At 43.8% G+C, this 16,109-nt stretch overlaps 1 long non-coding RNA gene across 3 annotated transcripts in view; it reads left to right on the plus strand.

Moving 5' to 3' along the window:
* The window catches only part of LOC146785319 (uncharacterized), a 58,144-nt gene that overhangs the window by 23,606 nt on the left and 18,429 nt on the right, over positions 1-16,109 (plus strand). For all 3 annotated transcript variants that reach the window (XR_014970622.1, XR_014970624.1, XR_014970623.1), the window contains exon 2: positions 15,233-15,330. This is a non-coding gene — a long non-coding RNA (uncharacterized LOC146785319). The remainder of the gene's footprint in view (positions 1-15,232; positions 15,331-16,109) is intronic.

Here is a 16,109-nt window from a genome sequence, read left to right on the forward strand (position 1 = left end):
CTGTAGTAAAGCTACTGTTCACCATGGAAGTCTGCTCCTGGTATTAAAAGTGCATGTTTCAGTCTGCATGTCAGAATTTTTTAATGAAATAGAAGAGGATTTGAGAAGTCACTCAAAATGTGCCCTCATTTTCTTTCTTCAGCATTAATCATAATTTCTATGGCAAAATGAACCCCCTCATTGTGTTCCTTTTTAAATTAAATGTTTTAAGTGTTACCAGTTTATTCCAATCAAGATGGCTTCAGGTGTGCCATACTTTTGTCATAATGAGGACAGTAAGCGCTCTAGTTGTTTTTAAGAACACTCTGGGACATTCTGTCATTGGGCTATACTTGGGCTACATCTGGGTGATATTTGGGCTACATTTGGGCTCTTTTGTCTCTGGTGGCCATCTTGGGAGACTTATCTGTTATGAAGTTTCCTAATTTCCTCATTTACTGCAGTCTCCTCAGTAGGAAATACTTTCAGTTTTTTACTTTGATTCCATCAAGAAGGCATTCAGATGTGTCACACATTTGCCATAAATTCAGAATGTTAGCACTCTTTTTGCTCATTAGATCACTGTAGTAAAGCTACTGCTCACCAGGAAAAACTGCTGCTGGTATTGAAAGTGCATGTTTCAGTCTGCATGTCAGAATTTTTTAATGAAATAGAAGAGGATTTGAGAAGTCACTCAAAATGTGCCCTAATTTTTCTTTCTGCAGCATTAATCATACTTTTTATGGAAAAATTAACCCCCTCGTTTTGTTCCTTTTTAAATTAAATGTTTTAAGAGTTACCACTTTAATCCAAGCAAGATGGCTTCAGGTGTGCCATACGTTTATCATAAGTAGGACTGTTAGCGCTCTAGTTGTTCTTTGGAACACTCCGGGAAGCTGCAGTAGAACACAAAGGAATCAACTGACAGTCTCTGCCCTTGTTGGATGTACATGTTTTACTGAGAATGTCAGACTTCATTCTCACATGACTGAGAAAGATAATGTGAATTTACAGAAAATAAGCTCTCAGTTTAGCTTATAGATCACCTTCCAAACCTCTGTGGGAAAAGCATGAGAAAATATTTTTCTCTCAATCATGATATCCCAGCAGAAGGCTTTTTCACATGGTGAAATTACCTCAGAACATACCACAATTCCTAAAATGAGTATGATACCATCAACAAATGATTTATAATGTAACTAAAGTCTTAAAACCTTCTATTAATTGCAATGCTTTTTAATGAGGTGCTATCATGTATATTGGTCCCAAGATGGCTGCCAACACTTCTTGAATGAAGTGCTGACAGCCAATCAAATCTCTGGATGAGATGTGTGGTTAGGCTCCGCCCACATATATATATGATTTTACTTTTGATTTTCTCAGGAACTACTGAACAGATTGACACCAGACCTGCAAAAGGCACATCCCTGACCTGAGGACTACCTCTCTGCCAAATTTCAAGTAATTCTGTTCAGCCGTTCGGGCTGTACCTTGGACTAAAGGTCCCTATGGAAAATTGCATGGGGGAAAACGCGTTTTGGGACCCCCCTTTTTTCTCAGCCCCCGCTTGACGAATCCCCCCGAGACTTTCAGGGTAGGAGCGGAGCGGAGCGGAGCGGAGCGCCCCACCTATTTTGAAAATTTTGCGAGGATTCGTCAACCGGCGCCAAAGTTATTCCAAATAGAATGTTGCGGATTTCCTATGGAAACACGGTCCTAACTATAACTATCTACTGGCGACCGCCAGTAGATAATATATATATATATATATATATATATATATATATATATATATATATATATATATATATATAGGATTTCTCCGTACAAAGCCCTCAGAAATGATCACCAAGTCCCGGAGGGTCACAGAAAGGCAGCACACCAAACAGCAGATCCAGGTTATTTTCGAATTGCTCACTTCATATTAATTAGCTTTTTTCTCTTCTTAAATTTAAACATGCAAAGTGCAAAGTGCATCAGGTCACAACAAAACGACCTACGCGTTTCGGCCAAAGGCCTTCGTCCGGGTCATGTGATGATCTGTGAGGGGTGTTTAAAAAGAGGTTGGTTTGACCCGCCCCCAATTAACAAGAAGTCCCAAATTTTAAAAGAAAAAATGTATCATAAAGGGGAACAAACAAGCACATTCAGTTTTGAGCTTGAACATTTTTTGGTGGAAGCGACATAAATGCATATACAAACTTGTAAAGTACTCAGTTCCAATTGCATTATGTGGCATAAATGTATACTAATCTTATGGCAGCGAAAAAGAGAGAGAGTTTTTCATCAGGGACTACATAACATTTAAAATAATTTATATATATGTCATGTATGATGTGTGTGGGGTCCTAAACTTTATACATTCTTTTCACATTTGAAAGTATGTAAGACTCAACATCCCATCAATTACGGACCCTCAACAGATGGATTCATTTGATAATTCAACCATATATATAAGCATATATATAAGCATGATCTTAAGGAACTAGAGCAGGCCGTAGGTGTTGTAACAAATATACAAAGTCCTTCCTAAAGTGTATAATGAAATTAATAATACAGAGTGAAGTACAATGTAGGACTAATTTTCATCTGTAGTTATCTAATCATGGTAAAGTACCAGATTTAAAAAGTGAAAATAAGATAATATAAGATAAAAACCATTATATGATAATAAGGTACACAGGGAGATATGGAGCACGGCTAATTCCAAACCTAATTCTTTCCCATTATTAAAGAGGAGAAGGGGAACTTCACGTGCCGACCAAATTAGTACACAAATTCTAATGCAGATCATGTTCCTAACTCCCAATTGGTCACCTTGTACAACACGTTGAAATGCTCTAGAGAAAAATAAATATATATATGTTAATGGATTCAAATTGCATACAAGGGTTCAGTTGACTCAAATTGGCCACCATAATTCTGCTAGATTTTAACTTTTTTTTTGCATTATCTCAAAGAATGAGAATGAACTTATAAGAACATAACATCAAAAGCTAAGTAAGTAATTGGATTCTCAAACATGTGTAACTTGGTCAAACATTCACGTTTCATTGAGGATCAATATTTTCTGTAATTTAAGTTGTTCCAAGTTCTCATAGGAAATTATGTAATTCAGCATCTGTCACGACGGCTCCACGCTCCTCAGGATCAGGGTGATGCTCATATGGGTCCACCTCCTGATTTCCCCACACTCTGACTAGACAATTGTGAACAGAGCATAGAGGTAATCAAGCGAGAGAAAGGTAGGGAAGGGGCTGCAAGGGAAGGGATACCTGAGACGAGAGAAACACACAGGTCAACAACAGTTTATTTCCCTAACTACTCTCATTTCATTCTCGCTAAGACCTTTTCGTACCATCAGTCTTCTCTAGTCCTGACGGTAGGATGTGTTTCAATCACGGATGAGAAGAACCGTGCTGCCCACACCGAAAGCATAGAAGAACTCTGCCAGCATCAAGCAGCAGGAAACAGAACAAACCAAAAAGGCCCCTCACCGGGGAATCAAAGGAATGCAGCAATGTTCTGACGCTGGAGTACAGAGTACCTCACTGGGAGCACTGAAAACTCGGTTGGCATAGTTTATGATAAACCCCGTTGACCCTGTGCACAAGTTCGAACAAGGCCCTGGAATATCAAACGAACACAAGTCTCGTCCCTGATTTTTGCCCCTAATAACAAAAGAAAAACGAGCCTCTCCACTTCCTCCCTGGAAGCCTAGAGGCGGTGGCCAAATGTCTCGAAAACAAATGAGAACAAACTACTCTCAACCTCCGCTCCGGGGGTCAAGAGTCTTACCCCTCTGGTCATCGGCAGACCCAGGTCTCACGGAGTTCGACCGGGAACAGTCCTGCCCAAGGCCCTGTGATCTCAGGGAGACACCGGGGGGGGTCTGATACACCGCTACGAGTCCTCCCGCCTTCGTGGACGGTCCGCAGCTGATCCGTATCTTCGGCTCAAGGTTCCTGGACTCTAACTCACGCTCAGCCGTGTCGCGTAGTCAGAAGGTGGGTCCGGATAGAACCCGGGTTGGGCGATAGCACTCGCCTCGTAACGCGGAAATCACCGTGCCAAGCGTCCGCTTGGCAAATCTGGTCAGTATCACGTACGACGCCAGGAGCGTCGTACGCGACTATATTCTCGTGGCTCCTCCCCTTCGGCAAAGGCCGCCGGGAATTGTAGTTCCGACGTGTTGTCGGGAGTAGGCGCGGCTCGTTACCTCACGGCCTGACAGTACGCCCCCCTCCCATGCGCCTCCTAGCGCCAGGTTTGGTCGGATTTCGGGCATAAAACGATCGCACCGCACGGGGGGCATGGACCCCTGAGCACGGTTCCCACGAATCGTTCTCCGCAGTGTAACCCTTCCATGACACCAAGTACCACAGGCATCCTTGGCGGTACTTGGAATCCAGGATGCGTCGTACCTCGTATTCTTTTTCCCCATCCACTATCACGGGTGGCGGTACTTTGTGGGGTTTGCCTTTTGCTGGTTTCAGCAGGCTGCAGTGGAATACTGGGTGGACTCTCAATGACCCTGGCAATTTCAGTTTATAGGCCACTGGATTTATTCTGCGCAGGACGGTATATGGACCTATATACCGTGGGTGGAAAATGCTTCGATAACGGAACCGTAGGTTCTTTGTAGAGAGCCATACTCTATCGCCTGCTTGGTATGTGGGACCCTCTTGTCGGTGTTTGTCTGCCCATTTCTTGTAGGATGTCTTGGCTTGTTGGAGATGTGCTTGGATGCGGCGATGACCTTTTAGGAGGGCTTTCATCTGTGCCGAGACTGTTGGATGGTTTTGTACTTCCCTAGGAATGGCCACTGGTAAGGTGTTTGCATGGAAGCCCGTATTGGCCCGAAAAGGGGTTTCTCCTGTCGAACAATGCCACGCATTGTTGTACGATAGTTCGGCCAACCATAACAGGGATACCCACGATTTTTCTGCTTCGTTGGCATAGCATCGTAGATATTTCTTGATGGTTTGGTTTAGTCTCTCCGTTTGCCCATCGGTTTGCGGGTGGAAGCTGGTGGACAGAGCGTCTTCCACTCGAAGAGCCTGGCACCACACGTGCCAGAACCGTGCTATGAATTGGGGGCCTCTGTCGGAGATTATGACCCGGGGAATTCCGTGTAGCTTCACTACATTCGTCAAAAGTAGTTGCGTTGTTTCGCTGGCCGTAGGCAGGTTATTGCAGGGAATAAAATGGCCCATTTTCGTCAGACTGTCTACGACTACTAATATGGCGTTACATCCCTGATCCCGTGGGAGACCCACTATAAAATCCACGCTGATAGATTGCCATGGTTGGGAGGGCGTGGGTAGAGGCATTAACAGTCCTTTGTTCTTGTTCTGTTCGCCTTTTGCCCTGGCACATGTTTCGCATTGTTCTATCCATAGTTTCACGTCCTTTGCCAGACTCCCCCACCAGAATTGCCTTTGCACCAAGTGCATAGTCTTTTTTACTCCTGGGTGGCCTGCTAATGTCGCATTGTGACACCAATTGAACGCCTTCAAACGGAGGGCGTGGGTAGGTAGGTATAGTTTGTTGTCGTGCAGCGGGATTCCATGTTTGAGAGTCCTACGAACGTCTTGAGATGCCCATTTTTCCCACTGTTGTGGAGATCGGTTACCGGTCACGTGTTCCATGAACTGATTTGCGGATATGGTACATACAATTCTCTCGGGGGGTATGATTGTTCTTGGTTCATCCTGTATGGCTTCTTCCGCTTCCCCCTGCCTAGACAATGAATCTGCTTTTTTGTTGTCAGCTCCTGGTCTAAAGGTGATCACAAAGTCATATCCTGCAAAAAACAGCATCCACCTCATTTGCCTTTGTGACAGGTGTCTGGCCGTTTTCATATCCTGCAAGTTTCGGTGGTCCGAGTATACCGTTATTGGATGTTGTGCTCCCCAAAGGTAATGCCTCCACTCTTGGAAGGCTGTCTTGATGGCCAGGAGTTCTTTCTCGGCCACCGTGTAATTTGCTTCTGCTGCATTTAGCTTTTTGGATAGGAACGCCACCGGGTGCAATTGGCCTGTGTGTTTGTCCCTCTGTGATAGCACCGCCCCTGTGGCCACATCCGAGGCGTCCGCCTCCACAATGAATGGGTTCTCCATTTGGGGATGTCGCAAAATGGGGGCGTTACAGAAGGCCCTTTTCAGTTGTTCAAATGCCTCCGTGGCCTCTGAGGTCCACAGAAACGGGGTAGCCTTTCTCAGCAATCTAGTGATGGGAGCGGCTACTTGCGAGAACTGAGGGATGAACCGTCTGTAGTAATTTGAGAACCCCAAAAAGCATTGCACCTCCCTCACGCTTTTGGGAATGGGCCAATTCTGGACTGCCTCCACCTTCCTCTCTGCCATTCGAAACCCCCGGGGATTTAATATGACTCCCAGGAATTCTACCTCTGTAACGCTAAACTCTCACTTACTGAGTTTACAATAGAGGCCATTGTCCTGTAGTGCTTGTAGGACGTGAAAGACGTGACGGGTATGTTGTTCAGCTGTGACTGAATAGACCAAAATGTCGTCGATATAGACGATTACGAATCTGTCCACGTATTCTTTTAAAACATCATTAAGGAAATACTGGAATGCCGCCGGGGCGTTACACAGCCCGAACGGCATAACCAAGTATTCAAATAAACCAAAACGAGTTTTAAAAGCCGTCTTCCACTCATCTCCGTCTCGGATCCTCACCAGGTGGTACGCCCCTCTTAAATCCAATCGGGTATATATCTTGGCCTCCCTGACCTGATCCAACAACACGGGGATGAGTGGGAGAGGGTATCGATTTCTAATGGTGTTTTTATTCAGTTGTCTGTAATCGATACACGTGCGAAGTTCCCCATTGGCTTTCGCCGTAAAAAAAAGGGGGGATGCCGCTGGTGATCGAGAAGGGCGAATAAAGCCAATGGAACAGAAATGGTCTAGGTAGGCCCGTAGGTGTCTCGTTTCGGGTTCCGATAAGGCATATACCCTACATGATGGGATGATGGCGCCATCTATGAGATCAATTTGACAATCATATTCGCGGTGTGGAGGGAGTTTCTCCGCCTTGGTTTCACTGAACACCTCTCGGTATCTCCGATACTCCGCGGGCAACGCCACGTCCTTTTCGGCTGCTGTGGCTACCTGGTAACCCTGAATCATGGATAGAACCTGCGAGGTATGTGCTTTCATGCACGTGGTCAAACAGTCTGGAGAGTTGAACGCAATGGTTTTTTGTTTCCAATCCAGGGTGGGATTGTGATGCCAGAGCCATGGCATGCCCAGAATTATTTCATATTGTGGTGCCTCAATGATGTTCAGCGCGAGGTTCTCCACATGGTCTTGTGGTGAACCTTCGAGCACTAATTCTATGATATCCATATGCTCAGTAACGGGACCGGATTTCAACGGTTTGCCGTCTACTGCTAATACGGTTTCTGGTTTTTCGCTGGGCACTCTTCCAAGTCCCAGTCGCTGCACTAGTCCGTCATCTATAAAGTTGCCGGTGGCCCCGGAGTCAATCATCGTCCGAACCAGATGTTGTTTCCGCCCGGTTCGGAGGGTCATTGTCAACACTATGTGAGCGGTAGCTCCCTGTACCCCTGAAAACCCCAACGACGGAACTATCCATTTGCATTCAGCTACCTCCTCCCGCCTGAGGTCTCCGGTTTTAGGTTCGTCAGACTCTGTTTGTGCGGTGGCTACTTGTTTCCCTGGATATGAAGCACTCCTTTTCTTGGGCTTCACAGGGCACTCCCTTACGTAGTGACCCTTCTTCCCACAGTACATGCAGAGCCCCTGCACTCGCCTGGATTCGCGTTCGGATTTGGACAGTGGAGGCCTTATAGCTCCAACGTCCATGGGCTCGGGAACGGCCTCATTCGAGGCCTGAGATGGTCGGATTGGTCTCTCTACGCCCCCCGTTCCTCTTTCTCTTCCTCTACGGTCCCCGCCCCTATCGGACATTCGATGGTCTAGTCTCAGGGTGAGGTTTATGAGATCCGTACAAGTGTTGGGCTGGGGATCAATTTGGGCCAGGACGTCTTTTAGTTCGTCCCGAAGTCCTTGGTAATACAGGGCCATTCGTTTTTCCTCAGGCCATGCTGTTTCTCCCACCAGTCGGTTGAAGGAGGTCATGTATGTAATCAAATCCTTCCTACCCTGCCGATGTTCCAACAACTCCCGATCCGCACTGAGTGTGGTGGCTCTCCTATCGAACACCCTCTCGAATTCCATCCGGAAGGCTGTCCAATCGGAGAGTAGTGGATCGTCGTTTCTGACCAACGGAACCGCCCAATTGGCGGCGTCCCCAGTGAGATATGATATAGCGAAGGATACCCTAGATATGTTTGTGGCAAAAGAGGCAGGTCTACAAGAGAAATGTAGTGCAATTTGTGTCAGGAAATTTTGTATTTTATGGGGGTCGCCTGCATACCTTTCCGGACTAGCCAAGGGAATCGGCGGGGGGACATGTACCTGGATCTGTGAACTGCCTGAAGACACATCAAATGGATTTCTGGCTTGTCTATCAAGTCTATCCTTCAGCACCGCATTCTCTGCGCGAGAAGCGGCGACTTCCTGTTGGACCAAATTCAAAGCTTGGATAACTTCCTCTAACGTATCCATCACTGAGCCGAACCCTGACCGGGAGGAGACTGTTTTCGTGGGTACGTGATTCTGTCACGACGGCTCCACGCTCCTCAGGATCAGGGTGATGCTCATATGGGTCCACCTCCTGATTTCCCCACACTCTGACTAGACAATTGTGAACAGAGCATAGAGGTAATCAAGCGAGGGAAAGGTAGGGAAGGGGCTGCAAGGGAAGGGATACCTGAAACGAGAGAAACACACAGGTCAACAACAGTTTATTTCCCTAACTACTCTCATTTCATTCTCGCTAAGTCCTTTTCGTACCATCAGTCTTCTCTAGTCCTGACGGTAGGATGTGTTTCAATCACGGATGAGAAGAACCGTGCTGCCCACACCAAAAGCATAGAAGAACTCTGCCAGCATCAAGCAGCAGGAAACAGAACAAACCAAAAAGGCCCCTCACCGGGGAATCAAAGGAATGCAGCAATGTTCTGACGCTGGAGTACAGAGTACCTCACTGGGAGCACTGAAAACTCGGTTGGCATAGTTTATGATAAACCTCGTTGACCCTGTGCACAAGTTCGAACAAGGCCCTGGAATATCAAACTAACACAAGTCTCGTCCCTGATTTTTGCCCCTAATAACAAAAGAAAAACGAGCCTCTCCACTTCCTCCCTGGAAGCCTAGAGGCGGTGGCCAAATGTCTCGAAAACAAATGAGAACAAACTACTCTCAACCTCCGCTCCGGGGGTCAAGAGTCTTACCCCTCTGGTCGTCGGCAGACCCAGGTCTCACGGAGTTTGACCGGGAACAGTCCTGCCCAAGGCCCTGTGATCTCAGGGAGACACCGGGGGGGTCTGATACACCGCTACGAGTCCTCCCGCCTTCGTGGACGGTCCGCAGCTGATCCGTATCTTCGGCTCAAGGTTCCTGGACTCTAACTCACGCTCAGCCGTGTCGCGTAGTCAGAAGGTGGGTCCGGATAGAACCCGGGTTGGGCGATAGCACTCGCCTCGTAACGCGGAAATCACCGTGCCAAGCGTCCGCTTGGCAAATCTGGTCAGTATCACGTACGACGCCAGGAGCGTCGTACGCGACTATATTCTCGTGGCTCCTCCCCTTCGGCAAAGGCCGCCGGGAATTGTAGTTCCGACGTGTTGTCGGGAGTAGGCGTGGCTCGTTACCTCACGGCCTGACAGCATCTGCATTTAAACCCCATGGTAACTCTGTTCCTTTGAGGATAATCCATCTTGATTCAGCTTGTCTCAAAAGACGATCACGATCTCCCCCTCTGATGTTTTGAGGGATATGTTCGACTGCATAGTATTTTAGGTTGTCAAAATTGCCACCATGTACATTCCAGATATGTTTTGAGATGGCATAGGAGAAGTCTTTGTTCTTTGTAGCCCTTAGATGTTGTAAAATTCACAGTTTTAGTTTGTTTACGGTGCTACCTAAATATTCCTTCCCGCATTCACATTTTAAAACATAGACCCCATGCGTGGTTTCACAAGTAATCCTCTCTTTGATAACCTTGTGTTCACCAGTCATGATGTCAATTTTTTGTATGTTCAAACCATGGCGGCAGGCTTTACATTTCGAACATTTGAAAATTCCTAAGCTTTTAGCCATTGTGTTTTGCTTCCACCTCGTTCACTCCTTTGATTATAGCTAAGTACAAGGATATCATTCAGAGATGGAGCTTTTTTGTATGTAATATTGAGATGGTCTGATGTCATTTCTTTTAAGTCATCATCTCTTCTCAGGATTTTCCAATGATCTTGGAGTGTGTTTCTGATGGTTTTGCTGGATGAGTTAAATTGAGTAATGTATCTTATTTTGTTGTTATCCGGATTCTCAATCTTTTCCATATTAGTTCTTTTAGGCAATAGTGTGGCCTCTCTCTTCTTTTGTAAGGTTCTTAATTTGGCATTGTCCAACACTATTGCTGGGTATCCTCTGATTAAAAATCTCTGATACATCTCATCCAGTTGTGAAAGAAATTCCTCTTCTTCTGAGCAGTTTCTCCGTGCTCTTAAAAATTCTCCATATGGAACACTCCATTTTAAACACTTGGGATGTGCACTGTTAGCCGATAAAATGCTATTACATGAAGTCGATTTACGAAAGAGTGTCGTACAGATCTTCTGATTTTTGATATAGATGTGGATATCAAGATAATCAATCATTGTCTTGCTGATGTTGTGAGTGAATTGCAATTGAAAGGAATTATTATTGAGAACCTTGAGGAAGATGTTCAAATCCTCTGTGTTTCCCTCCCATATCAGGAACAGGTCGTCTATATAGCGTACCCAAAGAACAATGTGCTCCAACATATCTTTGTTTCTTTCCGACCAGATTTGTTCTGCCTCCAACATGCCCATGAAGAGATTAGCATATATTTTCTTGTTCTGCATCTCTTCCTCGTGTTTGTTCAGTTTCTTTTCCATGTCCTCAAATGCTTTTGTACCTTCTGGTGTCTTCTTAAAATCTTCCAATGTTTTTTCCAATTCTTTAATTACTTCCATGGTTTGTGATAGTCTCCTTTCCGCGTGTATTATTAGAGTGTTAATTAGTTTCATAGAACATTTGTTAGTATCTGATTGCCATTTTAAAAGCAGGTCTGAGTCCAAGTCACTTAGAGTTGGTAAAACGAAAATTCCTAGGCCTCTAGGAACTCTTTTGCAGTCAATATATTTTTTAAGGGTGACACTCTCCCACCATTTGTTGATCTCTACTATCCTTGCTTGTTCTAATTCCTTAAGCAATTGTTTTAGTGAGTTCTTTAATCCTGTTAGTTTGCCATTCTGCTGGCTATGCCCCACTGTTAACTCCCCTTCATCGTCAAACATGTCCTTTAGAAGTTGTTCTCGTTTGGTCCAACGGTCGGCCATTATTTTTGATTTTATTTTTTAGAGAGAAGGCAGAAAGAATTTTAGTTTAAGATGATTCAAAGTTGAGTTTTTATTCAAAGCAAACGTTTTATTGACACATTAGCTGAATAAATATCTTTATCTTCTCATTGATAGTGGGGCAAAGATTTATGTTATAATATTTAAGCTATCATCAGGTCTTGTTGTTCTTGTTAATTTAAATTAGTGACCTGTTACACGTTTCCTATCCGTTTGTCAATTTATTCCCACTATGTGGATATCAAATATATTCCTGACATCAAAAAAGATATTTTTGAATCGTTGGTTGGTTGGTGTAAGCTTCGTATTTTTTATTCCAATTGCCCTGTATAAAGATCAGATAGCCTCCAGATATATGGGTGAATTCTTAAGTGTATTAATTCCGTTATTTGATTGTCCTATTGCATATTTTACAAGGCATTCACTTGTATGCGACCTTATTCAAAAATATTTTGAACTCTTTCAATTTAAATGTTATGGTTGGTTTGTCGCGTTGCCAAGGTCGACTCAAAATAGGGGCCATGCATGGAAAAAGTTGTTTGTTGTTATCCAAAATGAGTGATAGTCGAATCCTCCGTGATCGTTGATTTTTATCTTTACTCCAAACATTATTGCACGTAGATCCGTTAATGTGACCTTTGTAGTCTGTATGTCAGTATCCCTGTATGAGTACCAGATACATTCTAGACATAAGGGTGAGTTCTTGAGTGTATTAGTATTATGATAATTTTACCACGTTGCCGGTGTTACTTTGGAATGAAGGCCGTAAATGAGAGAGGTTATTTGATGTTATTCAAAAGAAGTGATGGTCGAATACTCCGTGATCGTTAATCTTTATCTTCTTTCAGAGATTATTACACAATGAAGGTCAAAAAACACTGTGATCATTGATCTTTGTCTCTGTGACAGAAGTTGTAACACAATGATTGTATGATGATCGTGTTTCCGTCTCAAAAATCAGATTGATGAATGTTCCCAAGTAATTATCACTTCGTTGCAAAAATGAAAACGTTTTTTTAAATATGTATATTGGTTTCCTTATAATGATGTACACTTTTTACCTGACAATAATAATTGAGAGAACAAAACGTGAGCACTGTGGCTATTTTGCCATGTATATATCCACAAACACACCGTAACTCCTTCTGTACTGGGACCCAGGGAGGGTGGCGTATACGCCGGCGAAGCGTACCCGCAAATGTATTCCAAAAGCAGCAAAATTGAGTATAGTACGCTCTCACGACAAGAAGCAGGACAACAGTCTGGTTAATCCAAGTTTAAACTTGTATTAACCAGACTGTTGTCCTGCTTCTTATCCTGAGAGTGTACGATACTCAATTTTGCTGCTTATATATATATATATATATATATATATATATATATACATATATACATATATACATGCTGCAGGAACATAAATAGCTCCAGAGGCTCACTGCACTGGCTGACCAGCTACTGGACCTGCAACTGGACGTGTGTGAGCCCTGCTGGCCTCTGCTTGAGTGAGTTCCTGACCCCTAAATGGTGCCCTTCAGGTACTGGACACTTGGTGTGACTCATTTGAGCTTATCTGAAGTTTTTGGTCTTTTTGCGACTGGCCTGTTCATGCCAAGACCTTGCCATTGATGCCAACTGCCAGCGCAAAGGAGCAGTGAACCAACTATTCGCACTACAGCATCAATCACCAATGCAAAGCTCTAGCTCTGACCGTCCATGACGTCAACAGGTTCTTCATGCTACAGCAATGACTTCTCGACAACTTCGATAGATGCCCTGGTGCTCTCCCTTCTCACCATGGCTCTTTCCACTGAAAACGCAATTCCTGGTACTGGACTGAGAAGGTAACTCAGCAGGACTAACCTGGTCCCTGAATCCAATCCTCACTCCCTTGTGGTCGGGCTAAACTTGTGAGTGTCTCCTGGTATCACACGACCAAATAATCACAAGTGGAGTTTTGGGCTTCTTGGTGCTATTTTCTCTTAGATCTTTAAAAACTCATACCTCCAATTCTAGTAATTGGATTTTTGTTGTTTTGGTGTCAATATATTTATTGAAGTTCACTCTATCTTTCTAAATTGGTGTGGGATTTTTTTTGTGTTGTGTTCTCACTATATTACTGTTTGAAGTGCTATATAAATACTTTACACATTGCCTCTAAGTTAAGCCTGACAGCTCTGTGGCAAGCAACCAGAGGTTAATTTGTGGTGTGCTTGTGACATCACCCTGGCAAAGATTGTGGCTTCTTCTTGAGTAGGGTTTCACCCCCCTAAACCAGCAACCCAATTTTTTATACCAAACAGTATGAAAAGTCAGCTTATCCCTTTGTGCAAAATATCCAGACCATTGGAGTTTTCCAGTTAAGCACCAGGTCTGCCTTTTTCTAATCAACTCACCTCTTTCAGACAAGAAGGCCTCTTTGACATTTCTTATTACCTGTAGAAGTAGATAGGCATTGGTCCTTCTTCTGGCTGTTGTTAGCTAAAATGGAATCCAAAACAAGATCAACTTGTTGATGTCTAGGTATACTGAGTGATTTAAAAGAAACTGGAGATGATAAACTTAAGATAACAAAAGAACAATACAGTAAATTAGCTATCCCAGTGAAACATGGAAGGCAAGCTTTCATCCAGAATTATCACCCAAACAATTAGTATCAAGTTTAGTTTACCAAACCTTCCCAGCTATCACATGAATCATCATCATTGGTATTCATTTATGAAAGTTGGCTTTGCTAAGTGTGGTGTCCTTGCCTATGTGCTTCTCTTTCCCAGGGGAGTAACTCACAATAGAGTGCAGCCTTTAAATATTCATTGAGAGCAAGAGAATAAAACAAAGATTAGGGATGTATGGCATCTTGTTGTTCTTTTTGTGAAATGGAGGCTTGCGCCGTAGAATGACACAATTTCTCATATCAAATACTATGGTTTAATCGAAGGTTGAGTTAGTCTTTCTCACCTGTCACCATTAGGTCAGTACCAGCAATAAACGTCTGTGTCCTCCTTCATTGCCTATCTGTGCCATTCAGACTGGACCATTTACGTTTATTTACAACAGCTGACCAAAACTGCATACCAAATATATACATCATTTTTTTTTAAAAAGAGTCAAAACTGTTTAGTTGTTGTGTTATTTATTAGTTAGTAAAGTAACGTTCGCCCTCAAACTCACGGGGGTCATCCAAAGGATCACCTGTGATATAAGACTAACTGCCTTCATCCATAGTTCTGTCTTCAGGAGCATTGTAATTTTTTTGGTATGAATAGTTTGTTCATTGTAATCATTGTCAAATTTTACATCTTGTGAGGAGAGAAACTGGCCCCTCTTACTGTGAAAACTACCTCAGCTAAACTGAAAACACGCACTGAAGACGCACTGGCTACCAACATGATAAATACTTTTTTGGCATCCTGATGAGCTCTGGCCACTGTTCCTTCTTCCCATGCCAATTGGTCAATCAGTCTTGATCCAGGCATACCTCTATTGGGTTATAAAGGTTAGTCCTGGGTGGAACTCATGGAGTTTTGCTCCAGGGAATTTCACGTATTCCCAAAAAACTCAGCGAGACTCTGTGGATGTCCACCAGGGGGTGAAAGAATTCTCAGCTATCCTTTTGCTCTGCTTATTCAGGCCTGATTTGTTTGTATCCCTATAATATCTTATTACTCCTTCCCCTTTCCCACTCAACTACCCTTTATTTACTCTTTTTTTGTGTCTTAGTGTTTGTGTATTTTACGGTTTTGTCTTTTTGGGCACCAGCATACCATGCAGCAGCTGACGCATTGCTGAGCTGACATTCTCAATCGGGAACAGGACCTTTTCAACTTGGTTGGAGTAGATCTTGCAGGGCTCAGTGAGTAAGTATTTTTTTTTTTGTTCTACTATGGTAATATTTTTTTTTCAAATACCATACTGCTCACACTCAGAGGTAAGATAAGTTCACATTATGAATATTATGTGATCCAGTTAGAGCTATCCAGGTACTCGGTGCTACCCAATCGAACTTGTTGGCGCTCGCTTGGGCTGATTATTTAAGAAGTCATGCAGACTCCTCTGTCCTGTCACTAAGATAATGGTAGTAGTAATATCAGTGAGTTAGCATTCTCTGAGCCTTTCTTTTGTAGCTCAATCAGTGCCAATTTCCCAGTTATGTGTAGTATGAATTCATGCATTGAAAAGGGATACTATGCTGACCCATCACAGGGGTTGAGAAGCAAAGAGCATTTGATGCAATGCATTGGTAGTTCCAAATGTAGTTTAGAAAATTAGGAATAGGGTTTAGGGAATAAGGAATAGGCCAACTCAATACTAGTTCAATAGGCAGTCTGATTTAGAAAGTATGACCAATTAATCCAACTATGTAGAGCATGGCTTTTCACCCCAGAGGTATCCAGGCGCTGAATATTGGCCAGTTTGTCTATTAGTCAAACAGCCAGGTCTTGAGTGCTCTCCTGAAGTAGGTGTGGGTGGTGGAGATCTGGAGGTGGTGAGGCAGTTTGTTTCAGGATTTGGCAGCAAAGTAAGAGAAGGATAGCCCCCCTCCTTTGCCCAACGGATGCATAGTAAGTGTGTGAGGGCTAGGTGGGCTGTACGTATATGTCTGGTGGGCTGGTAGAAGGCCAGTCCGTGGTTGATG

This window comes from Triturus cristatus, chromosome 11, assembly GCF_964204655.1.
Source record: "Triturus cristatus chromosome 11, aTriCri1.1, whole genome shotgun sequence".
In the NCBI taxonomy this organism is placed as follows: domain Eukaryota; kingdom Metazoa; phylum Chordata; class Amphibia; order Caudata; family Salamandridae; genus Triturus; species Triturus cristatus.